The 24,670-nt window shown below is 46.0% G+C and overlaps 1 pseudogene; it reads right to left on the reverse strand.

Annotated features, from left to right (window-relative positions):
• Positions 1 to 1,052: 1,052 nt before the first annotated feature.
• Positions 1,053 to 24,670, reverse strand: part of LOC146193566 (uncharacterized) — an 85,177-nt pseudogene continuing 61,559 nt past the window's right edge.

Raw genomic sequence — 24,670 nt, forward strand, 5'->3', positions numbered from 1 at the left:
ATGGCAGCGCTGGGCCTACATAGGGCTGATCTCTGCCAACTAACAGACAATATTGGCCCGGGCTCTTGTGCTGGCTGGGTAGCAACAATCTTGCTCGTGGTAAATATACGAATGTTTGTTTCAGGTTGAAGCATCTAGTGAAAACTGTGAACAATGAAATACAAGCGCGTGGCTGAACTCATTCGAGGTACATCTCGAATCACCTGCCAAAGCAAAGCAAGTGATAAAGCCACGCCTGGCGACAATGAGCATAAAAAAACAAAGAATACAGATTTGATCTGCGCGCTAGATTCACAATGATAGCACCGCATGCAGGCGGCTGTCGAAAGAGAATAAACATTTGAATAGATTACGGTATTACTTTCCCTAAAAAAGGCATCGCCACGATAATTAAAAAGATACGTAAAAGTAAACAAAAAAAGGGAGAAATTAAAGCAACTTTCGTTCCTTAGTGCGCTTAGTAAGACTTTAGGCGCACGTGGACGAGTTCTGGGCGCGCCATGTGCCGCTGGAAGGCGGTCATGCTGTCGGCGATGACTTCACAATTAAGCTGCCGATGCGCCGAAGGACTTGTATGGGCCGAAGTTCGAAATGCAAGAATAGTTTACTCAGTCCACGACGTCATTCCGGCGTCTAGACCCACACTTGGTCTCGCGGCCTGTACTCTGCGTCGCGTCATCGCAACTTGTACCACCGGGTGCCGGTGATTTCCTCGTCTTTTATGCGCAGCCGGGCGAGTCATCGGGCTTCACAGGCACGCTCCAGGTAGGCGGCGACATCGGAGTTGTCTTCTGTCACGTGCGGTTGCATAGCGTCGAGCGTCATCGTGGGCGCCCTGCCGTACACATGCTTGTACTGCATCGCCCTGGTTGTCTCCTGGATGGCCGCGTCATACGCGAAGACCACGCACGACAGGATGGCGTCCAAGGTCTTGCGTTTCGTGTCGAAGTGAATAGCAAGCATGTCCTCAATAGTGTTATTTAGACGTTCTGTAAAACCGTTTGCCCGTAGGGGGTAGGCGGTCGTCCTCCGGTGGCTGGTCTGGCTGTACTTTATGATGGCTTGAGTGAGCTTCGCCGTAAATGCTGTCCCATGTCCGTGAGGAGCACTTCTGCGGCGCCGTGTCCGAGGAGAATTTGATCGACGACACACTTGGTGACTTCCATTGCAGAAACGTTGGGCAGGGCTTTTTTCATCTGCGTACCGGGTCGTGTAAACAGTGGCCACAATTATCCACTTGTTTTTCTTCGACGAGTTTGGGAAGGGTCCAATAGGAGGTCCCTGTATATTTGGTCAAAGTGCCTAGTTAGGGGTGGTATCGGGTTCAGTAGGCTGGCAGGTCTCATCGGAGTGGCTTGCGTCACTGACATTCACGGCAGGTTTTGTCATAATGGGCGACAATGAGAGCTAACCATGGCCTATAATACTTCTCTCGGATTCGGTATAATACACCGTTGGCTCATCGTGGTACGTCTGGAGAAGTTCCTCTCAGATTTATAGGCACAACCAGACAGTTTGCAGTTCTGTTGGATGCAAAGCTCTTAACAAAGACGTCATTTTGTAATGCAATGGATGCCTCCTGACTCTTGAACAGAGCGTGATGGGAATCGGTATTTCCGTCTACGTAATCGGCTAGGTCTTTCAGATCAGGTCCTGATCGCTGTTGAGGGAAACTGCTGGCGCTTAATACCAGTCCCCAAAAGACATCGCCGTCGTCTTCTTTCGGAGTAGCGTCGACGGGCGCAAGGGATAAGCTGTCTGTGTCAGAATTCTTGCGGCCAGACTTGTATACTACACTCACATCAAATTCTAAAAGACGTAGGCTCCATTAGGCAAGGCGGCCGGAGAGTTTTTCAAACTTGTCAGCAGAGCGCGTGGTTATCGCTTATTATCTTAAATGGTCGGCTATATAGGCTGGGACCGAATTTTGAAGTTGCCCAGATAATCGCAAAGCACTCTCTCAGCCGTCGAGTAATTCGATTCGGCTTGCGGCAGTGAACGGCTGGCGTACGCTATAACTCTTTCTTGTCCTTTAGATCTTTAAACGAGGACTACACCTAGGGCGGCGCTGCTTGCGTCGGTATGTATTTCTATCTCGGCGTATTTGGCCCGCGGACAAGAGGGCTGCGTAAGCGGCACTTAAGTCTCTGGAAGGCTTCCGCTTGCGGCGCTTACCATTTGAAAGGCACGCCAGTCTTTGTTGCGTCAAGAGTTCCGCGATGCGCGAAAATTTCCTGACAAATAGGAGATAGTGAGCGCACAGCGCAAGGCTTTTTCGTCGGAAGGCTGTGGAAACTTGGCATCGCAGCATTTTTCTGGGGGTATGGGCAAACGCCATCCTTGCACACGATATGGCCCACGAATATCAGCTCCTCATAGGCGAAGTGGCACCTACCTTTGTCACTTCGCGGGTCGGCGGTTTCAGGTTGAAGTCTGGTCGTGTTATTGTCGACGTTGTCGTCGTGCGGCAATGTACTGCCGGCGTCTTCGGCGGCGGCTGCGGACGATCGAGTGTCGGCGGTGGACGATCTGTGTTTCGCCCTAAAGAAACCTCACTTTCAAAAGTTGTTCACCTCAATTTCCACGGCGTGGGCTGCGTCCCCTGCTCGGACTAAGGTACCTTCCTTGCCCGTAGCGTCATCACGATGATGCAAAGCTGCACCTGAGCAGCGATGTGGAGCGTAACAGATGTCTTGGTGACACGTGCTCTCCCCTTAGCAAAACGTCGCCGATTTCTTGTGGTTGCTCGCAAGGGCAGGGCCGTGGGGCATCGATGTCGAAACCACAGAGGCCATAACGTCATTGCGGAAAGTGATTGAAGATGTGTTCAGCCTCACCACCTTGGAAGCAGAGTGGTCAGTTACTAGAAGTCCTCCAGGCGTCCCATTTTCTGGGACTTGAAAGCCGTTAGTAGGCTTGGCTAGCTGGGCCCAGAGCGGCGTTCGACAACAGGAGGGAAGCGAGGGGGCTTATCGTCACACCTCGCAGAGGCGAGCTACGTAGCACGTCGGCGTAACTCACGGTTGGTGATTGCTCAGGAGTGGCCGTCTCGGTTGGCGTACCAAAGACTTGCTGTACCTTTTCAAGAATATTCGTGCTACGCTGGACACAGACACACAAGAAAGCAGGAACCATGTACACAGGACTAGCGCACACTGACAACTATTCACTGATACTTCACTGATCATTCACTGATACAAGAAATCTCGTAAACGCATCGCACACGTAGTGTCACATCCCTAAGTACCAAGTAAGCTCCTTTATTATCTTTATGTCATGCCTTCTTAGCATAACACAAATGGAATCCAGAATTTGAAGGAACCACCATCTTAGGCCGTTTAAAAGAATGAAAAGAGAGAGAATTAATAGAAGCGTTTCAGATATGGGAAGCCGGAGAAGATAATTGCGTAAGCACACCATCAGTTATACTAACAAGTTATGATATAAAGATAATAAAGGAGCGTAGGTGCGTAGGTATGTGACGCTGCATGACTGGCTGTGTGGTGAGTTTGCGAGATTTCTCGCATTAGAGAATGTGCGTGGACTGTTTTAAATATAACCCTGTCATGAATAAACCATAGTTGTCAGTACGCGCTGGTCATTTGTACGTGGTTTCTGCTTTCTGTGTGTTTGTGTATAGCGCAGCGCGAAAATTCTTAAAATGATAAACCAACTATCGCCCTTTGCTGCTTTGCTGCTGTACCTCTTCTCAGACGATGTCCATAAGTGTTGTTAGTTGGGACTGTTCACGGATGACTTCGCGTATGAGGTCCAGAGGGCTGTCTCCCCTCCCGGATGCGCTGCTGTATTGGCTTGCGCAGGCCGGTTGTAGTGGCACATCATGTGGCACATCCTGGTGCCCATCGTTTTCTCCATGACGGATGCTTCGCTTTCAAATTCGGACATGGGTTTTGGCGGATTTCTGAGAACATCTGCAAAAAGCGAATTTAAAACCTCGCATGAAAGGTGTAACTCTCTCTCTCGGTCATCTTAGGGTCGGCATGATGAAAGAAGCGATTCATCTATTCAACCTAAGCCAGAACAGGCTCATTTGGGGGTTGAAGTCTTGAATGAAGTAGCGCCTGGGCTCGTTCCTCGAGGATACTTCCAAAGGCCGTGAAAAACTCCCAGTCCTTCAAAGAGTTCTCATGATTTTTTCGAGCCAAACTCTGCAGACCCTTCAAGAGCAACGCAGACTTGCCATAGCTTCGCAGTGTCGTTCCAGCCATTGTACCCTGCCAGGCGGTCTAAGAGGTTCATGCGGTCTTCTGCATCTTCAGTGGGTAGTTCATGTAATGTGGGGGCTCCCGGGCCTGCACAAAGACCAGTAGGGGTTTCTGTTCGTCCGGCATTTTCGAGGGTATTTCACATTGATCGAATTCAACATCTCCACCAGATGCCATGAAGTGGTGACAATGCCTTCGGTGGTACATAGGAAGACTTGAAATCCACAGGAATAAAATCTTTATTTGGGCTGAGTTGCGGTCGCAAAAGAACTAAACAATCGACAGCGGCGATACACACACAAGTGTGCTCGGAGGTCGTCGATCTACGAATGCGTGTTTCACTTATCCGCGCTGAATTTTAAAACTGGGAGAAATATCTAGATAAAACCGTGAACAGGGACCAGCATAACATGGAACATTGTAGAACTACAAGCGCCGCACACGTGCTCTTGTGCCATCGTGTGCGGTAACCCTCCCCTGCTGCCTTACCCGCACAGAGGAAGTTGCGCTGCGGAGGATCCGGGTCGGAGTTGCCCTCACACCTTCTGTAACATGAACATGGCCTCAATACCGATATTTATATAAACATCCAGGATACCCTGTCTGCAAGTCACAAAATCATGAGGCAGATATTCGCCACTTGTGGGTTTTCCCGGCACTGAAGCCGTCGTGAATTCGGCACCTAAAGGCAGTGAGCCTTTCGCCGAAAAACACAGCTTTGAACATTGCTTGGATGCAGGGGCCTTATCATCGCTGTCTGGAACAGCCAACCTTTTTCTTTCATTTATTACCCCTTTAAAATGTGTTTACATATTCAATTAGGCCCTGAGGCAATACACAACGTTATTAAAAACATATACAAGCGCATTGGGGTGGAATTCGTCTATATACATCTCTAATCACGTGCTGCAACAAAGGAAGTGATTAAGCCGCCTCTCCCGACAATTAGCATGATCATACAAAGACTACAGAATTTATCCGCGCGCTAGAATCACAATGTTAGACCGCGTACAAGCGGTTGTTAAAAAAGAACAAATCAGCATTTTGATAGATTGCGGCAATGTGATACCGCCCCTAACTTTGCGCAAATGGCTGTGCGAAAATTTAGATATGAAATTGCGTGTGTATTTTTGTCAAGCTGAAGTTCCTAAATCCGGTTTACGGCGACGGCGACGCCTTTTCAACTGAGCGAGCTACTTACGGTATCGCGTAGTATTTCAGAGTGTTTCTCACTGGAATCTTGTCGTCCTGGCATTTGGCAAGAACCAAAGCTTCCCCAAAAAAGTGCGAGTTACTGAAAGCAAGTCCAACACTGAATTGAAATGAGCAACAGCTTCGTTTACAGATTATGTCGTTTGGCCAATTACTACTGGGCTCTAGTCCTCAAATTACAGCCAGTATCTCTACTGAAAGGCATCTTTTGCTGTCGTCCGCAGGTCTCCAGAGCGTGGAGGATCATCGGCAAAGTTTTCCATGGCATCGAATGCCGAAGACTTCAATGCCAGGGAAGGCTGTCGAGTTAAAGGGGATGCTGCCCCACGTCGTCCCACTACAGGCGGGAAAGCGATAACTTTTGCGAGCGTCGCAGCCTCCAGGCAAGCCTTCGCTTTCTCTTGCCACCTTAATGCATTCACACGCCGCACTGAAAAATGCACGGGAAATTTTTCGCTTTACTCGAAGGGCGATTATTCTCACTCGAGAGCGATGATATGGAAATAATGCAAGGGCCTGTAGTCCCACGAACACTCTATGAGAGGTATTTGTTAAACTTTCCCGTCAATCTTGTGATATTACGTTCAACGTCATCCAGAGCTGGTTTGAGCTTCAGTTGTTACAAAGAACGCATAGTCTCTTTGTATAGTTCAGAATCACTTTCCTTCATGTTCTTTAAAAGCCGGCTTCGCAATGACCTTCTGGCAATTTGTTTTTCCTACAGCGCTGTTGCATGCCCGCAATCTCGTCATCCTTAGAAAAACGCAGACGTTTCTGCTTCCTAACTGCGATGTGTGGTGGCTCAATTGCAGGCATTAAGTGTATCTTCTTCGGAAGTAAAATTTGCTAGATGAATGTTGTTGCCTGTACAAAGTTGCTATTTCTTTATCCCACTTTCCACCATGTGCTGAGTATAGCCAAGTTGTCTTATGTGCAAGGACGTTATTGCAGGCTAGTTGGTGCAGCTTTTCATGTAAGATTTAAGGACGCAACAACGTGACACGAGGAACAATGTAGACAGGACAAGTCGCTATTTATCTGCTGTACCGTAAGCTGTCATCTGGTTCTCCCGATTGTATGTCGAATTGCTACATATACCTTTGTCCTCTTCAGAAATCGTTTAGCTATTTATCATCAAATCTTGTACCTTTTACTTGGCTTAACCGTATGTACCTAATGCACTATAGCGCAGCAAAAGACGAGGACACAAAAGACAAGAGATGAACACTCTTGTCTCTTGTGTCGTCGTCTTTTGCTGCGCTATAGTGTATTGGAATCATGTACCAACAAGCTCAAAAAACCACGCTACTGAACATATGTACCTCATGTTCTCGTTTGGTTGCCTTGAATCACATTTTACCGAAATTGCTGCTCTAGCGTGTGACATCGCTTGATCGCATATTGATATACAGTACGCTAATGATACATTTTGTATCTCATGGCAGCCTGCTTTTTGTAATGTGCTATCGGTGGTTTTGTTGTTCTCCTGTGAGCATGCTAGCTTTCGGGCGCAGCCATGTTATCATCTAACCTAATGTTTTTCTGTCTTCCGTCAGGCCTTCTGTGGATGAAGATTCGGCCCCAGAGGACTCCTCGTCTGTTGACTCCACTGCCGAGAAACTGCGCGAGACACTAACCTTAGTCGAGCGTTCACACCGTAGGAGCACGTCTCGCGAGGTCAACGCAACTCGCAGGCAAGACTCTCCAATTCCACTGGTCACAGGGGACGCTAGTCCATGCGTAATGTCTCAGAATTTGTGTCTTTGCTTATATCTTGTAGCGTAAGCGATAGTTCTGACGTACTGCTGAAAAGGTAAGGACGTTGCCTCTTTGATTCCAGTGCTACGCGAGTTAAACATTTTCGCCATTTCAGGCCCTGTCGAGGTTGTGGCCTCTTTCCAGTGGACGAGCCTAAATAATGTCATTTGCGCGCATTCTTGCCCCGCGATGCTCTGAGCAAGTCGGCGTTACGAAATATGGCATACCAGGTCTTGTGCAAGGCGTTGACATAGGTGGCGGGCTTTTCGTGTTCCGCTCGGTCATTAGTATGTGGGTGATAACCAATCTTTCTTATAGATGGTTCGTTTCTGCGTTCTGAGAATATCGTACGTGACCTCGACAGTAAACGCAGGTCCTCGGCTTATACTGAGACCTCCGGAAACACCGAGGCAAAGCAAGAGTTTTGAAGAAAGAATTTGGCAACTTCTGAGGTCCTTTCAATTCAGCGTAACGAATAAAGTTGCCAGTTTCTTCTGATCACGAAATTATCACCGGGTATCGATCTTAGGAGGCGCACAAAAACGGTCTGTACTAATCTCCTGAAAAGGTCTCGGGTCTAAAATTACCTGTATAAACCCTGCAAGTCTCGTTGGTGGCATATTCGACGTTGCCACAGTCACTGCCACTCTAGACGTAGTGTCCAAAGTAAGCGAAAAAATGCGGCCAGTAATATTTGCCCAGTACTCTCTGCAGAACGCGACAAAAGCCGAAGTGTCCAGCTATTTGTTCCTCGTGAGAAGCCTTTAGAATGTTTTCACGTTACGCGGCATTTCTAGGCGCATATTTTTCACAACGACTCCATTAGTATAAAAACAAGGAGGATAACCCATGATTAGATGCTGTACGATGTAAATACATCCTGCCTTCCAGGTTCTTAAAAGACATTGCAGCGCAATTTCCGGGTGCTGTTGAACAACGCTACCTGCCCTGAGCCGCCGTGAATTGCGCGAATCGTCATGTTTCGGCAACCCGTCGATTGGGGCTCAAAACAGGCAATCCTTGGCGGAATGCTAGTGACTGGATTTGTAGATTATGGCGATATTGATGTTCAGGTTTGTAAGCCAATAAAACTTCTGCTCGTCACTCAACACATTGAAGGGCCTGTCATCCAGATTCAGTGAAAATTTATACAAAATCCATAGCATCACAAGGTGCCTCTTCGCTGTCATTGAATAGATGAGCCTTTGATAAAGAGAGGTCGATTGCACTATAACTCCATCATGGCAAAGAATAACACTGCTTAAGTCAGTACGTATTTGGGTTTCGCGACTTTGGCGGGAGTTCCTGCTGAATTTATTTGCATGCGTCATGATGCGCAGTTGTTCATTCGAATGGCTCATCAGACTAGCCTTCGTCAGCTGATTAAGCTGTGCGCGAAAAGTACCTAACAAACCGGTGGTAGCACGCACAGAGCCGCGGCGTTCGGGGCGCAGCTTCGTTATTGGCTGCTTGCGCAAACACAGCAATCGCGTATTTTCTATCTGTCTCGCCTTGTTCTATGTTTGATTATGACGTGATCAAGAAACGGCAGCCCCTCTGCGCAAAATGTCCATGTAGTCACTTAATGGCTATCCCTGACGACTCTGCGGTATTCTCCAAAGCCTCTCTAGAAGATCTAGTAGCAGGCAACACCGTCGCAGACTACCATGCCCGAGAAATGTAAATCCGGGGCGAGCACGAGCCGGAAGATCTACCGCATCCGGTTACCAGCTTTCGGGATATAACCCGCATGTACCGAGAGGAAAGGTGCAGATTGCCAGAACCGCACCCCAAACTCTCCAGACAACCACAGGCGATCCTGCGTTGAGCGCAGGCGGGGTCGCTTGCGCATCCCGTACTGATGAGCCGCATGTCCCCTGCGGAACGCAATGTGCTGTGTTCTTTTTGCAAAAAAGAAAAAGGCACCCTGCCGCACGTTTTAGCAGAATGTACAAAACTGTAGACCTCCCTCCTCCCTACCCGCAAATACACCCAATCTCCAACCCCTTGAGCGATGGGAAACCTTGTTATCCAGCCCCGTCATTTCTATCGAGCTCGCACTGACAGACAGGGGCTAGGAGCTGTGAGAACATATGGGTCCCGCAACTAGTGAACCACCCAGTCTGGTGCAAGCATGCATCACCGAATTATTTCGGGCCTAATAAATGTTGATTTTTCCTCCTCCTCCTTCAGTGTTTGAAGTGAAAGAGAGATCATTTAAGCATGCGAGACAAATTAACCAACTGAGATCCACCAGCACTGAATCCATATATTGCCTAACTGATACTAAGGTACAACGAATTCTCATTGAAGTACATGGAACTCAGGCTATCTACGATGATGAAGGCACTCTTAATTCGACTGGTTTCTTTCGCCTCGGTATGCCAACGCCGGATCTTTAGATTCATGAACCAAAAAGCTTGATGTTGCAAAGAAGTCATCGATACGAGACGGAGTGTGTAAGTATGGTTACTCTACTAAGTTTGCCGAGAATCGACGCAACATCTTTTCTTTTCATGCACCATCACAATATCTTGCATTCAGACATTCAGCTATCATGGAAATTCTGGTGCCCAGGTTCGTCAAGCAATGCGGCATGCTCTTGTCTGTGTCGACGCTCTCTTTTACTTTAGAAGGCCACAAATCACCACCTAATTAACAGCAGTTGCAAGTTTGGTTAACAGATATATAACAGTAATAATAATATCCATGAAGGAGGAGACTGCGGGTAAAAGTCGCCTTATAAAGCGACATGACTAGAGCCCAGAACACTCCTCTAGAAGGAAAGAAACGACACAAAGGAGAATAGACATGAATAACAACTGACCTGAAGCTCATTACGTACAAAACAAAAGGAATGAAAAATAAAAAAAGGTTTTGAATTATTTCAAAAAGAATAAGTAAGAAAAAATCCACGTAAGACTTCTACATGACAACTATAATAATTGCGATCTGATTTATGAAATGGAAATAAAAGTGTAGGTAGCAGGTATGATACTTTCTGTATAGAATAATTGGCTTGTGGCGTGACCACTTCCCACTGTCATGTATATCTTTGATGTAACACTGTGTGTATTCTTTTTGTTCCTCCCGAATGAAAGCTTGACTCAAACCGTAATTATAGCGTTTAAACGAGGTATTATATTTGCTTTAGATATCAATTCTCATGTGCGAGCAATGTAAGGTAAGTTAAACAGAGGTGGAATATTTATTTTTTGCACTCGATGTATATGTAGATTGGTACGCGATGTACCCTCAGCGAGAAAACTACTACACTACACTATAATAGTAGTGCAGGAAAAAGGAGGGTGTTAGAAACTAGAACGTGCATTATGTGAGGTAATAGCACTGCGAATCGCCCCATCATACCAATTACACATAACTTGCCCAAAAGTGATTCTGTCGCGTGTCCAAGCTGGCTATAGCCAAGTGTTAAATAATAATAGATTTGATATGGACCAGAGAAACCACTTTTATACAGCTGCCAGCTATCTGGCGCACCACGGGAAATATTGTTTTTATTTTTCAATTCACTAATAAGTAACTACGCCAATTTCTCTAATTTGGTAAGTATTGTCTTTAGATTAAGTGTGATAAGCAAAGTTGGAGAGCATCATCTGAAACTCCCATTCTATTTATTTCCGATAAACAAAGCCTCACGTGTATCGTTTTTGAAAGCTTTGAAGACAGCCTGTAAAATACAAAAAATACAACCTTATTTACGCATTTGAGCGCCACGATTGTGGTGCTTTCAATCGTGGTTTGAGTGAAAGAAAATAGCTGCGGCCGCGACTCGAGAGCCTAGTCCCAGCGGTAGGCTGATAGGTTGGCGATGGTTGCACTCAGCGCGGTGAGCTCGCTATGACCTGCATCGTGCGCTTTCTACCTGAAGCAGACGAAGAAACATCCGCAGACCTATCGTCCTGCGCCGCTGCACAAGGGTCGTGGAGCCAAGCAGTCAGCTTGGCACCAGTCAGCAGGAATGCACCAGTCACGTGATAGTTTTTGCATTTCGCGGGCTTTCTTTGGAGCTAGGAAACACGGTGCACGTGAGGCTTAATCGGAAATACATGCAATCGGGATTTTAGAAGGTGCTCTCAAACTATACAAATCCATTATTTGTATAGAAACAATAAATTGTAAATGAGAAAAATCATGTTATTTAACCGATTAGGTAATTACAAAACAAGAACTTCCCTATGCTGCGCCAGAGGGCTGGCAGCTGTATAACAGTGGTTTGTCTGACCCACCTCAAATGTTTCATTTTTCAACCATTGGATAAAGTAAGGTTAGGCGTCCTGTATATGTACCGTCTTTGCCAAACCTAGCCAGGCTGGGCGTTCCGCTTCTCACTCTGGTATCAGAAAATCCGTACCACTTTTGATGCTTTAAACCGGTGCAAATAAAGTCGAGCGCTTCCGCGTCTAACGACTGCTGCCGTAAATTTTCTGAGAGTTATTAGGGAGGGCTCCCTAATAACTCGGAAATATAACGGCAGCAGTCTTCATGGATGATCCAGGCGAGATGCTTCGTGAACTGTCTCTGTTTCAGAGGTTGCGAAGGCGACACAGGCCCAGTACGATCATCCAGTGGACCTAGCTCGCCGAGAGGCTGCCGCGCAGAGACGAACAGAAGCGCGTCGAGCGAAGCGCGCCGCCGATTTCACTTTCATTACTCTGGTTTAGCAAGGTTAAACATTAGGTTATTTTTTTTCCTTCCGTCTCACCTTAAAGTATTTTCGTTAGATTTTTTGGGTAATTTTCAAACGTTTTTCTACGTGTACAAATTTACCTGCTCCAGCTATGTCATGTTGCATCCGAAATCCTGGCCCTATGATAAATATCAAGCCTCATTTCTCAATAAATATTACGTTAAAATATTATGTTAAAGAGAGAGAATTTCACACCTACATTATATGTCAGAGAGGATGCAAAAAAAAAACAACTAGTCATTAAAAATAAGGGGAACCTCTTCGACGTACGCTGCCATGCTTGCTGGTATTATCCGGTGTAAGGTTGCAAAAAAGGACGGACCTGTTCGCTTATGTGGCTGCCTCTCCACCTTCCGCAGGTCCTCCGCGGAGGCACACTCACCCATAGAGGATCCCACAGCACCCGAGATTGAAGGCCCCAAACCTCGGAGACGCCGAACGAGAAGGCGAAAAGTTGACCGCACACCCCGCATAGACACGAAAGGGAGAACCAGAGCTTCCCGTGCAGCTTCCAGGTGAGAAGACGTTTCGGTTTCCCTGTTTGGAAATCTGCGCCTAACGCTCAACGCCTTGCCCGAGGACATCCTGTCTCAGCTGATACTGCTCTGTTATAATGATACATGAGCGCGTAATATTGCAGGTACTACTGAACAACCATTCCATGATTTCAGTGATAGACAGATTTCAGAAACTTGAGAAGTTTCGAATCCAGTCCACAGTGGCCACTTTTTGATGAAGGCTAAAAGCAAGGTTTACGTGTGCTGTGCATTGCTGTATACGTTAAAAAACCGAAGAACCGAAGAAGGGTAAATAGGGTACGCCTCAGGTCGCAGATGAGCCAACGTTTCGACAAGTGGACTTGTCTTCGTCTGGGCAAGACTAGTCCACTTGTCGAAACGTTGGCTCATCTGCGACCTGAGGCGTACCCTATTTACCCTTGTTCGGTTCTTCTTTTTTATACCGTGCAAACCATCTTCTTCCTTTCGTTCTACGTAAAAAACCGAAAGTAGTAGAAATTTCCAAAGCCCTCCACTACAGCTGTTCTGATAGCCTGGGTCGGTTTGGGATGTTAAACCTCATAAACCAACCAGCCAATCAGCTTTCAGAAAGCGCCTCACATATTTCTTCCTTAGTACGTCTCATCCGGCAGCCTTCATCCCCTTCCTGCACCATCAGTAAGAGAAAAAGAGTGCTCCATTCGAGATACCAAGAGAAATTGACGCAGAAATCCTTGCTTTCCTTCGCAAGGGGGCACTAAATAGAATAGGTGAGCTGCATAGCAAAACGGGCGTTTTGGTGATATATTTTAATGTGAAGCAGTGCGAAAAACGTGGGCGAAACGCAGGCTTCATCCCGCAACCGATTAGAATGCTGTAAATCCCACGTGACCTGCGGAGTTCACAAAGCTCTGATGATTCTTGACCCCGCCAATAGAAAAACTACCCTAGCCAATGCATCGGTTCCACGGCATGCATGATGCTATCCCCTCTCTTCCTCAATATAAAGGAACCCCCCCCCCCCCCCCGCATCACACATGTGCTGTCGTCCCTCAGGATGTGCGCGCAGACGACGTAGCGCTTCGGGTGATCCGGGTTGGTATTGCACTCACACTTGTCATCCGTCGGAGGCGGCCTTCATTCCCGCTCTTACCGGGGCATCCAATCTGCACAGCCAATCTGCGCATCCGAAAATATTGAGAGAGATATTCCCCACATGTTATCATTTACGCGGAAGTGAATTCGGTACCTGGCTGTAGCGCGTCTAACGAACCACATATCGTCAGTAGTGCTTGAACTCACGAGCCCATCATCGCTCCCTCGTCAACTTCCTTAGATCAGCCGACATGTTCTCGTTTATTCAGCAACATTTTGTCTCCCTTTTCTAAAGGACCCCTTTTATGAATTGAGGTAATAAAGTAGGCTATCAAAAATAAAACAGCAAGGAAAGCAGCTCACATAGAGAAGCACTCGTGCAACCCTCCCCGTGCACAAGCCTCGGCTCACCATGGTGACCAATCCCACAAAGAGAAGATAAAAAATGAAAACGTTGTCACCGGTGACATTCTGAAGACCATACTGAGCATTTTCTTTCCGCCAAACCAATATACATAGCAGACGCCAGCGCAGTGGCCTCCCCCGAAACACGGGAGACAACTGCGCATAATTCTCGCTGTATATTTGGATATACTGCGCGGTTCCCAGGGCGATATCCAGGGCTCACATTACAGCGCTAGCTGTACAGTTTCCATGAACATATGCATCTCACCTCATACAGTGTGAAAGTAGCATCCCTAAGATCTTGTCCTGTTCTTTTATATCGACTGAAAAATTGCGCAAACGCAACCCGCCAACCAAGCTTTCGGGTTTGTTTTTTGACGCCTACATTACAGTTTTTGAGATTTTAAAACTTTACTTTTTTCTCCACCAATCAAGAAACGTTCAGTGGGTATCATTGGCGGAATGCAACAAGTCGGAGCTAGGTGCAAAAATGTGTTTTGTTGACACGGGCGGCATTATTCGAAGCGGGCTGCAATGCCAGATCATTACGGCGGCGTTCGTGTGCCTTTCTTCAGCTTTTATTTGATTGAAACAGGTGATGCGCATTGTTTGAGGCAGCTGAGCTGGTCTGTCGCCCCACTCTCGCGGTGACAGGTAACACAGAGACGCCTTCTGATGCTATATAGCTAGTGCGTGCGGCTACGCAATTGTGTGCCTTTTCCGAGATGTTTAAGTTTCTCCGGTGCAGCCTCATATCTGTGCCACTCTCCAAATGTTTGTATGTTATGCTCAATTTTATATTCTGTGTAGCCCTCTGACCGACTGGTTGCAGAAACTTCTCTGAGGCCAGTGGTAGACTGAGCTTTGAGGCTCTTTGGCGGAACATTTCGCAGTAGCATAACCTATAAGTAGTAATGAAAGTTGTCTATGTCCTCCCTCCGTCCTTCGTGTACTTTGGGCGCTATTTTGCCATAATGAGCGTAACCTATGTATAGTGAGTTTTGAGGCACAATTCCGCCGCGTCGCAGAGCTACGCCGCCTCGCACAAACAACTGTTCCACAGCTTTGAGTAACGAATAAGAATGTAGCACGAACAAAACTAGCGCCGAGTTTGAGGCTCTGCAGGTGTATAATTTATTTAGGTGCTTTTTATCCCCACACCTAAATTAATGCCGCCGATTGCGGTGTTCGCCGCGAACTTCCCTGAGAAACATTTTGCTTACATACGATACGGTAAATACAAAGCAGCGTGTAATAGGACCGGTTTACTAATTCACCACAGATAGCCTACGGTCGTGACCCTAATTGTACAGGTAATTGTTCTTATCTTATCTGGCGACGGCCGCTATGACACGTCCAGTCTTTTCCATCGCGGCTGTTATAGTGTGTACATTTCGGAATGCAGTTCATGCCGTTATGACTCTCTATGGAAGCTATTTGATGGCTTACTGCTGCAGGGCTCTGACTAAAGGAGCACTGAAAGGACATTATAATATTTTCCTTAGTAAATATTTATTCTCGGGCTTCTTCTGGCAATATTTTTCTTTGTTCGGCAGCGAATAACGTTCAACACAAATGGTTATAAATATTCCTACCAGTCTATGAAAATGCCTGATACCAGTGACTGCCACCGTTTCGAAGTGATAGGAACATTAGAGCGTAGCCTCTGGAACCTCCCCCAACCCCTCCCCCAAATCAGGATCGGTGCATGCCACACGATGATGGTGACAAATGTGTTACGATTATTTCCTTTTTTATCTCCCAAAAGCTTCATCTTTATTTCGCAAGGCACCCTGCATATGCACGCCAATTTGCGCAATTTATTTGTGTCTTTTAAACAACCGATGGCGCAAGAGTAATATATGATCATCGGAGTTGTCTCAGGCGTTCGTGTTCAGCTTTTCTCACTATATGCTTGTTTGGAATGCTCGCTGCATCAAACAACCGGGAAGCTTGGATTGTACCGAACAGCCGCATGCTTTCGAGAGATGTAGGGCGGTTATCTCAACCGCCAGAAACAATATTGAAGGGATGGTACGTGGAATTGAAGGAGCAAGGGAGGAGTCAGATTGACCAATACGCCCCGGCGTCGTTAAAGGGCAGCTCCGGAGTTTTTTTGGCATTCGAGTATTCTGATAAAAATTTTACTGTTGGTTTTCCTCTTCGCATTGAGGCATTCTCTGATATTTGGGCAGCGTACGATAATTCATTCAGGCGCAACACGATTTTAAAATGTGCAGATTTCGTGGCTTCAGCTGAGGCGATTTCTGCTGCCAGCACTCCACTTTTGGCATCACCAACATAATACCTGCATTATTGCCAAATCCCCGTTGATCGTTAAATTTTTAGGCCGCGCGTTTTTTTTTTTTTTTTCAATACTGTATGCGACGTCATCGGTTTGTCAACTGAAAAACCATTTCTTGCCATGAAAGCAGTTTCGGTTTCAAATTGCAATTTTTCTTTTTTAAAATAGTTCAACTTGGAATTTCTAACAGCGGATGTTTTGTTGGAGTCAGGATACATAGAGCAATTTAATGCAATAAAAAACTGGAAATTTTGAAAAAGATAGCAGAGTTGCCCTTTGAGTGCAACTGAGCGGAGTTGCACTCAAAGGGCACTTTGAGTATTTTGTGCTAGTGAGGAATTGTACGATTAGCGAAATTGAGTCAGAACTCTGTGGGGAGCAAAACCTTAGATGTGGAGCAGGGATACGCATGCTATCTCTTCTCGCAGGTTTTTGCAGCGGCCGAGGCGCTCTCGCACCTACCATAACAGCCTGACGAACACGCCAACTTTCATTGAAAGCAAGAAAAAGGGATGGACTTAAGTCTGCTAGGTGCAGTAATATGAAAGCATTGCGATTTCTGCCACACCGCCTGATGGATTCGCCCTACACTACGCTAGCCAACCTCGCCTCTATTCGGTCCGATGGGTTACGTGTAGGGGGAATTTACCTAGGTTAAATGAAGCAACGGCGAATGTGGAACTTCGGGAAGACAATGATGTTTGTGCTGCACAGCTGGAGTGTGTTTTGTAGTTTTACATGAGGCGTGATAGGTTTCTGTTATACCACAGTTCTTTCTAGTTGATCTCGATCCTGGTACACCAGTTCGTTCTAACGTGAGTTCGAAGCCCAGTGGCGTGATATCATTTTCTGTGCTGGCAGTTCGCCCGTCATGCTCTGTCGACTAATCCAGTTTACGCCATGAATGCGCGAAGAGGCTTTGCATTAAACTTTCTCCAGCCTTCCATGAGCTTCTTTTACCCGCTCCGAACATTTTTGACTGTCACCTAGTTCTGTCTGCTTGAAATAAGCCTAAAACGCTTCGTTTTTGAACCATTCAGCAGTGACATGGTGGCATAGCCAGTATATTGGCTTGAATAAGTTTTTTGTTCTGCACAGGTGTTGTATCGGCGACGAATCGTCCGGAGAGGATTCCACTTCATCCAGACCGGTGGACAGCGATGCGAAGAACGACTAAGAGGGAGGGAAATGACCCGTGCCCTTTGTTTGGGAGAGCAAGAAAAAGATGACCTAGGATCTTAAAGGTGTTCAGAGGAAATTCTCTTCTAATTTACATGTCACGTTGAATGTCAGTACACGAAGCCATTGCACATACCCAGAGAATTTTCTTTTGCTGTTGTGATGTTCTAATGGGGCTTATTACTGTGAATCCTGAGTCACTGTGTCAGTAAATTTAAATGTTCTTCTAGTTATGTTTACAAAATTGCACTGCGCGACTGCACTGAACTAAAGAAATGATTTCGCATTCAAAAATTGTAGATTATATTATATGGAACTAAAGGCGTTGTATTTGTTACACATCTCCATGGGCACATGAAACGATGTAAGAGAAGGGTGGAAGGTGAGAAGGAAATAATTGCCTGAGTGGAAGGCTCCGGAATAATTTTAGTTGCTCGTAGCGGAACTAATCAGGACAGAGTTACACTCCATCTTTACCATAGGACGGAACGATTGAAATAACTTTTTTTCAACCGAATAGGATTTAAGCGCCAGCTCGAAGCTTTCGGAACCGGGCAGCGTCTTCAGACAATTGGATGAGAGAAAGCTGTGTGTTCATTCTGAGACAAACTTATCGAAAGCGGTCATGGTCGTCTCCTAGGCCACCTTCGAGCGTGATGGCGCCACCTATTAGCTCCAATCATGATTACGAGACTCCAAGCTATGGGTTCCAAAATACTTTCGCTATTATGTGCTCTTGGGCCAGCCGCATAATTCTGAAAATTGTTTCTTTGCATGTTGAGGACAACGTTGTGACAAATTGAATGGACGTACTGAAAACCTTTACTAACCGTCGGATACAGAAAAGTCGCGTACAGGTCACCCCCCGCCTAGACAACAGCCGTTAGCCCTGAACTTCAGCGGCGCCGTCGGATATTTGAATCAGTTAGAGTTGAGCCACCGCATTTGAGATGAACAGTAATATCTCCCAGTATTTAGTCATTCAGCTATCAGTCTCTTCATTTGTGTATGGTTTCCCAGGCGGTAAACAAAAAAAAAGTCTCTTAGTTAACAACATTCCTATCTGTACTCGCTTAATTCGCTTCGAAATATCATCAATGTTCATAGTTATCGAATGTGAGGGTGAGAACAATTTTTATAACTACGAACAATAATGAAAATGGGAAGCAAATTAAACGAGTACAGATGAAACTTTACTAGCCAAGAGACTGTAATGTGAGGGGGAGAACAATTTTCTACAGAACGATCCGGGGTGTACAGCAGTGGTAAAGCCCTGGGCTGGAGATCCAAGGATTAAAGGTTCGATTCCCCGTTGGAAGACAAGGACTATTAATTTATTTTGCCCCGCTGGGGTGGCGCAGCGGTTACGGCGCTCGACTACTGTGCCCAAGGATGCAGAATCGAATTCCGGCCTCGTCGGCCGCTTTTCGCAGGAGGCCAAAAGCAAGGCGCTCGTGTACTGTGCGATGTCAGAGCACGTTAAAGAACCCCAGGTGGTCGAAATTTCCGGAGTCCTCTACTACGGCGTCTCTCATAGCCTGAGTCGCTTTGGGACCTTAATCTCCACAAACAAACAATTTTCTATAGGAGGGGGTAATAGCTCTAGCTCTGGGCATACTGCAATTGGAAAACAAAACTGCAATTGGAACAATACCGCAGGTAAAGAAATAAAGGGGCCAAATTAATTTTAAGGCAGAAGGACCATGAACGATCAGCATAAAAACAGAACACTTTAGTAATTGACATAGGACTTTACTGACTACATTCCCGAACCTCTATTACAATAGGTACGGAGACAAATTTCATTGCGTAATGTATAGAAAAACAGTACACATTAACATGCAAAGTTTGATACACCGGAAGCAAACGCAAGAAGCACAGTGCAAACTTTCCTTGGCAAAGAATTAGCAGCCGTATAGGACACCACAATGTGGACAAGGTGTGTCATAATAGCATTATGGTTTACTAATATTTAGTATATCATATTTTACTCAGTAACTTTGTAAAGTCGCTTTGCCTTAAAGGCTTTGCCGCCGCTGTACCCTACTTTCAGAGAGAGATATCAAGGGTACCTAGTCAAAACTATGTCAGAGGAATCATGCGGCACGAGGATGTAAAGAATAGCATAGAAACTATTAGTATCAGATCACTTATAACTAGGGCGGCCTTTCTCTTTCCTGCTTATCAGACGGTTGAGATTCCTTGGGACATGGTGGCTTCAAAGGCTCATCTGACATTAGTTTTCTGCTCTTCGAGACGTGGCAAAACCTCCCACAACTTCTTACTGTCCATTAAAAGGTTTAATTGCGGCGAATGCCCACAGCATATGGACTAGGATCGCCCGTTATACATAGCGCTACATTTCCCGTCATTTGATCCCGGCAGGAACTTACTCATTGTGAATGCGTCTCAAAAGGTGCCAGCTAGCAACTGCTTTCATGCTGCTTCCTCCTGTTTGCTGAGCTTCCTAGATGTTTCTGGATTCCCTTCTACTAAGTCTGCAGAACTGCGTGGTACCGCGAAAAGAGTATAGCCGCTCGTCTCCGGTAATGTGCCTATCCTCGGAGGGAGTCACAGAGTTCGGCCGGAAAGTCAGCCCTCGGACGAGCTCGTAAGCTCCCACAATGCTTTGCAGGTTTTGACGGGCAGGAGCCCAAACCAAAAGGATAGGATTCGCAATTTTGCCGTTCGATTTAGGCGGAGTATCACCATCGGCAGCGCACATTGGCTTCCAACAACACCGAAAACTATTCGAGACGTGGTGAGGCGTGACACCTCGTTGCCGAAACAGATGAAGCTTCGGCGTTCTTAGTTTCAAATCGACTTTCTGACTGCAAACGGCTCATTTCCACCCCTTTGTGATTGCGTGAACTCCCCTATGAGTCACAGGCATTCTATAATTGGTTTACACAATAGCAAAGGCGCAGTATCTCTGCCACTCGCGAAAACTCGCTCACACGTAACAAATCGTGCTCACGCAAAATTTCCACCATAATCCTAGGACGGATTTCTTCTGAAAGAAAAAACGAAACGTTTGCTATTTTTTTCCACTGGTTGCCGCTATGTTATGCTTTGACGAGGCTCGCTCCCTGGGCACTCTGCGCTCTTTGCGATGAGCTAAAAAGTGCTCCACTGGCCTCAAAAAACGCTCTGCTAAACGTGCCTCACGGCATTTTCGAAGTTCTAGAAACTATATGAATATCAACTACGGTGGGTTTGCACTTCATTTTACTCGCACCGCTGCAAGACGGGAAGAATGAGAAGGCGACACATACGTTTTTCGCCACGCCTGTTTCTTTCCGTTATTTTTTGTCTTTGTTGCAGCCTTGATGTGCCCTGAACGGATTGAACACCAACCAACTGGGCTATATATCTTATTTACTGGCACACAGTACAAGTGTCTTGCAAATACTCAATTTAACAACAATAGTTAAACAGTTAATAAATATTCAGTGCAGGTATATTGATGCACTATATACCGGGTGTCCCAACTAACTTGAACCAAGGGATACAAAGTAATACATTTGAGGTAGGTCAGTGAAACCAATTGCATTCAACTGCCAGCCTCCTTGCGCACTACAGGCAATTTTTGTTTTGCAATTAGTTAATTGGCTAATTATGTTAATTTTTCTAATTTAATAAATATTCACCTTAGACCAAAAATGTGAATTGGAAACTTGTAGAGCACCTTCAGAAACCCCCATTCCATTAATTGCGATAAAGAAAGTCTCACGTGTATCTTTTTTTCCGGGCTCAAAAGAAAGCCCGCGAAATACAAATTATACCACGTGACTAGCGCATTTGAGCGCAGCGATCGTGGTGCTCTCAGTCGTGGTTTGAGCGAACGAAATCAGCTGCGGCCATGACCCGATGGTCGCGTTGCAGCGGCAGGCAGAAATGTTGGCGATGGTTGGAGCGAGCTGAGCTCGCCCGTCTTCACCGCAATATTTATGGCCAGGCCTGTGCACCGCAGCAGCCTACATCCCGACAGGCGGATGACGATAAAGAACCGGCAAATGAAGGTGCAGCGCTAATTTTAGTCGAGTCAGATGTCATCTCGCCCCTTTACCCAAGCCTGTATGCGCAGATTCAGTGGCTGATACCTTATCGCTCATCCGTTTGCCGTAAAGTTCGCTGATGGGAGAGAAGGAGAGTTTGTTAGAATTCCGATGGTGTCGGCTCGCCGCTCTCGGTGCTACTTGCACCATCACGTGGGCCGGCTGTCGGACGCGGGCGAAGAAGCCATCGCAGGCATATCGGCCTGCCGCTTTAACGGGGCAAAGGAGACACGGCCGCAGCTAATTTCCTTCGCTCAAACCACGACTGAGAGCACCACAATCGCGGCGCACAAATGCACTAGTCACGTGGTATTATTTGTATTTCGCGGGCTTTCTTTTGAGCCCAGAAAAAAAGATACACGTGAGACTTTCGTTATCGCAATTAATGGAATGGGGGTTTCTGAAGGTGCTCTACAAGTTTCCAATTCACATGTTTGGTCTAAAGCCGATATTTAATAAAATAGAAAAATTAACATAATTAGATAATTAAGTAATTCCAAAACAAAAAATCGCCTGTAGTGCGCAAGGAGGCTGGCAGTTGAATGCAATTGGTTTCACTGACCTACCTCAAATGAATTATTTTGTATCCCTTGGTTCAAGTTACCCAAGCAGCACGCCGTCAATGGACCGCCAATGGTCCAATATTGGGATATATTGGTCCCAATATTGGTCAATATTGGCGTCTGATTGGGACGCACAAAGAGCCAAGATATATGCCAACCAATTTGATCGGCTCTCCTATCAAAACCAGTATTGGCATACTACCTTGTTTACTGGCATTCACCGGCACTCAATGGCTACTCAATATCTTCCACCCAAGCTCACTCACTGGTTGTTATATCACGGCCATCCCGCCAAGCTCACTGGCCATCCAATATCTTGTATCCATGCTTATTCACTGGATATTCACAACTGGCATCCAGCTAGATTTATCGGCTACCCAATATTTCCAATCCAATCTTGCCCAGTGGTTTTGCATTATTGGCATCCAGCCAAGCAATTGGCAACCCGGCTAGTTGCTTTTTCGTGCTATGACTAATAGGCACCTGCAAAGCCATCCCCTACTTATGCAGTGCAGATATTTTTCATGCAGCTTTTTATTTAAATAAAGCATGCTGAGGATATCCATGCACAGAAAATAATACAGCTGAAAGGTTCACTGCACGGTGGTTTATTAGGTGTGCACGTGTTACAGGGCATGGAAACATTTAGGCAGAACTCTCAGACTTCAGTGCTCCTCCTGTCTTTGCGTCCATTGGCAAGGTGTTCTCAGGTCCCAGGTTGGAGGAAGGCGCTGCGTTCATCGCAGCTTCTTTTGTGGTCGGTTGTAGGGGCAGCAGCTCCATGCAGCCTTTAAAGATATGGACTTGAGCAGCGTGCATAACAATGTATTTCCTTTCGCAGATGGCACCTGGAAATAAAAGCAACATTCATAAATCCCATTAAGACAGAAAACTTTTGGAAAGTGGAAGTGCAGCTAGACCGTGGAGTAAAAATGCAAAATAAAGCACTACCTGCTGGCCCTTAGGTAACTTTCTTGTCTGATTTACTCAGGTTGAAATAAGCTGCATGCTCAGTGACGCCGGCCGTATTACATTGGTTACATTGGTTGCGACATCTGGCAGTGCACGGCTTCCCATGTGGATGTGTTGTTGACGCTGGAAACATAAAACAAAATGATATTTGCCGTTATCTATTCGTTAAACGGTAGTCAGTGCTTGCCCCCTTATACTTGTAGTGCCTTTGTGATCGAACACCTGTATTAGAAAGACGTCGTCATAACTGGAAGCTTCAAATCAATAGCTTTCCTTTGAATAGATTGCCGCAAGAATTAAAAAGAAACTACGAAGGAAAAAACAGACACAAAAAATGGCAGTCGCACTCCGACCGCGGCTGCTAAATTTAGTGTGCACCGCATCATTACTGCAAACATAACGTTTTAAAAGTTGTCAAAGCTGCAGGCAAAACAACGTACGACACAGATGCTTTGGGGTTTGTATGATACAGTCGAACTGAAAAAATAAAGAAATCCGTAACTCAGCATCACGTTTGTTGTGGGAACAAGTTTGTACGTGTGGTAAAGTATAAGAACTATGGTAGCAACTGTAAATAACCTATTTTAAGCGGCTATTTTATGACACTTCTACTACTTCTACTTTCTCTTGCGCTAATGCGCAAGAGAAAGATCAAACACGTGAATAAGCTACGCGTCGTTTAGACCATTCCAATAGCGCATTCATAACGGCAAATTACAATATTAAATATTCGCTCGCAACTAAAAATCATGTCCCAGAAAGCTAGACTTAACTCTGAGTTTTGAATATAGTTTGTAAAAAAACTGACCACTTCAGACACACAACACACGCGCGATGAAGTTGTAACCTGAAGATCACACAAAACACGCGTCATGTTTTACAGAACCACGTTTTTCTTTTGCAATACAAATTGGCCACCTCTGCGCCGTAAATTTTGTCATTATGACCAGAGTTTATGCATACAAAATAGTGCGCTGAAAATACAGTTCAGAAGTGACTGGCGTGGTGCGGTCGAAATAAATGACTTTCCGTTCTCGCAAGCATATCGGTTATTGACATGATGATCAAGGCTGACAACATACTGCACCAAATAATGCAAAAAAAAAGTATCTTACCATACGGCTAGCGTAGATTTGCAGACCTCAGTTGCAACAATCCAAAATGAATGCTGCCACGCAAAGTACATCCCAGGGATCTGATGCTTTATACACCTAGTAAGAAAAAGTAGCGATCTTACAAGGAGACAAAGCAAGAAATAATCTCAGAGAGCTTAGTTATGAACAAACAACTTAAAATGCTGGTAGTACTCACAAATATCCTCTTTCAGGCATGGCCATTAAAACGAATCGGAACTTTCGCAAGGCTTGGTTTTTCGGTTCTGCTGTCCAAAGCTGCGGGAGCTCGAGCAGCTCGAGCGGGTTGGGATTGTGTGGCCGACCAGACGTCTCTGAATCAGCGGCTTGTGTCGAGTTTTGAGGCACGGTTGGAAGGGGGCAGAAGGATGGTTGTGTTTTCTCTCCCTCTTTTTTTTTTTTGCTTGAGATCTGTCGAAAGAGTAGGCATAAAGCTCGAAAGGGGGTGAGAGAAATGAAAGAGGTCCCGCAGGACCACGTGAGCCCAGAAGGCTGCCGGCCAGGAAAGTTGGCGGGAAGGAAGGGAAGAGTGAGGGGGAGTAGAGTGGGGGGCATT

Source organism: Amblyomma maculatum, chromosome 4 (genome assembly GCF_055883805.1).
Source record: "Amblyomma maculatum isolate TAMU_Amacu chromosome 4, ASM5588380v1, whole genome shotgun sequence".
Classification (NCBI taxonomy): Eukaryota; Metazoa; Arthropoda; class Arachnida; order Ixodida; family Ixodidae; genus Amblyomma; species Amblyomma maculatum.